The sequence below is a fragment of the Mus pahari genome, chromosome 10 (genome assembly GCF_900095145.1).
Source record: "Mus pahari chromosome 10, PAHARI_EIJ_v1.1, whole genome shotgun sequence".
NCBI lineage: Eukaryota > Metazoa > Chordata > Mammalia > Rodentia > Muridae > Mus > Mus pahari.
In genome coordinates, this window is record NC_034599.1 from 82308430 (window position 1) to 82311243 (window position 2814).

Consider the following 2814-nt stretch of genomic DNA (forward strand, 5'->3'; position numbering starts at 1 on the left):
GGGGGCAGGGCACTGTGGCCACACTCTCATCTAAAGAATAAATATCTCTAAAGAAGAAGATGTGAAGGTGGAAGGGTGTGTTGGGGGTCAGGGAGAGCCGGAGGCAGGGATCTGAGGTGGATGTGATCAAGATACTGAATCCATTTATGAACTCGTCAAAAAATAAATAAATTTAAAATCTTCTAAAATATCAGGGCCGGCAAGATAGCTCAGCAGGTAAGGACAGTAGCCACTAAGCCTAACAACCTGAAAACAAGCCCGACGACCAACCATACAGGAGACAAACAACTTCTTAAAGGTGTCCTCGGAAATCCACACATGCGCAGTAGCACTCCCACTCGCCAATCCGTGCACCGGGATGGAGGAAGGTCTGCACTGGGCTAAATTCAGCTCACCGTGCAAATACACCAAGACACCAGCAGAGGGCGATAATGTCTAGTAAAAAGAGTAAGCGTTACCCGTCGACTGCTTCGGATATTGAGGCACCATGGGGGCTAACCTAGCCTTCCCAAGCTAGAAGGCACACTTAGAGAACACAAGCCTGGACACGTGATTCCTGATTTTGTGGCGGAAGAGTTCAAGGCTGGTTAATGTCTGCCCTCTGGACTAGACTATGGCAGTCTCTTAGCAATCCTGCTGTATTCATGATTCCTTGGGGCAGTTTTAAGCCCTCATCTTGGGCACTTCAGTTATGATCAAGATATTACTAAGGCTTGAGAAGAGCAAATGGCTGCCAGGTGTGGTGGCGCACGCCTTTAATCCCAGCACTCAGGAGACAGAGGCAGGCGGATTTCTGAGTTCGAGGCCAGCCTGGTCTACAAAGTGAGTTCCACGACAGTTAGGGCTATACAGAGAAACCCTGTCTAGAAAAAACTAAATAAATAAGAATAAGAAGAAGAGAAAAGCAAACGACAAATAATTTACAACTGATAAAATTATTTTTAATAAATTATTTATCAGTTTGGTCACATGGTTGCCAGTTCATTCATATATGTGTGTATGTGTGTGAATATAATATGTGTGTGTGTGTATAATGTAACTTGTACTCAAACATTTAAGCTACGAAAACCAGTCATCTCCAAAAGTGACAGAAGAAAATTTTTTTTTAATTTTAAATTTAAAAAATAAAAATAAAAAAAAATAAAAAAAGGAGGAAGACAGGAAACAGAATACCGTGTCTAAGTTGTCTCTCTCCCCTTCCTCACCAGACCTGCTCATCAAAGGAGAATGGAAGAGGCTGACCCTCCCTTCCTCACCAACACATCCTGCCCTGCCGAGATTTGGTTTCCTCTCAGAATTATGCCTAAATGTCAAATGAAACTAATTATGCGAATATGTGCCATCATGAGCTACTGATGACGCACACCCTAAGCTAAGGAACAAATTAATCGATGAATTGTGACTTCAATGACGAAAAGTGACTGTCGAATAGCGGAGTTGGGCAAAATGTGCCAAACAGATCACCCTCAGGCACACACCCAAATTAGCACTGGGAATGTTCAAAGAACGGTAAATTCTTTCACAGTCTCGAAAGTGTCTCAAGTACTGTTGGCGAAGACTGAGTCATTGCTCTCTGAACACAAAGTAAGTTCCTAGGAGCCTCTGGTCATGGTGCTGCCATTAACAAGCCAACCAGAGCCTTCCAGTTGGAAGTGCTGGTTGCTGTGGTGTGGAAACACCTTATTTAATCTATAGCAATGATTCATAGGCATTGAGCTCATCCAGTGTCATCAAAGTTATGCCTGAAGCTGAATGAATACACATTTTCTTGGTAAGACACATACATCATGGCTTTCTTCTAAGTCATGCACTATGCAGTATTTCAGAACTGCGCTGAGAGGGCATTTGAAACAGCAAAGTCACCCTTTGAAAGCAGAAACCACGGTACTAAGCAGACCAGAGAGGGTCCTTCACTTATAGCAGGGGACCGAAAGGAGATGGCGTGTCAGTTTGTTTGACCTCAGCTAGCAGCCTGTGTTTGGGGTAACTCAAGCTTTATCACTTAGTTTAAGCACATATTCATGGATAATTTTCAAAGTGCTGTGCATATTGACTTGTTAGGAACTGCAGGAATGAACATTTTTGTACCAAAATTAAAGTTTGGGGTTATTGAGAAAATTTCTGTAAATGTTCACTCACCAAAATTGACTACCACTCCCCCAAAAGGGCTACATTTCCATAACAAAAGGAGACAAGCCTGAATTACAACCAGCCTTTAGGTTCTTTCCCACATTAAAGTACATGCCTCTAAGGGACACTTCAGGGGCCAGCGCTGGGTCACAGCCACCACCACAGTCATGGCCTGCCATTTAGTCCCCTGAGCTCTTATCAGGAAAAACAATTCTGCCGGGGGGGTCGAGATGGCTATGGGTATCAACTATTAGAAAAGAACAACAGTGATGTACTTCAGAAATAATCCTGATGATGATACCTTTGCTGTGCGCATCTCCCATTTGCCCAAGTGGCTAAACTTCCATCCCCCTGTCTCTTTTTAAACTGTTCAGAGTGTAACAGCACCTGACAGAGATTTAAGGATGATACTGTATGGGGCAAGCATAAGACTCAGTCTACATAAGTTAGTAAAATCTTCTGTTTAAGGTGGGTTCCTCTTTGGGTATTAAGCAGAGCCTTTTATGAGATATATTAAAGATATTTTTCTATACTAATCTCTAAGGGTGCAGAGTGATTTCTCACTGTGATATTAACTCTACTAAAACAAGCAGGGTACTGGCGGTTATCTAGGATTTTGCAGAGCTTGCTCCTTGGCATGGAAAAAGAATTCAGCTTCCAGGAAAGAGAAAAACTAAGTAAGCC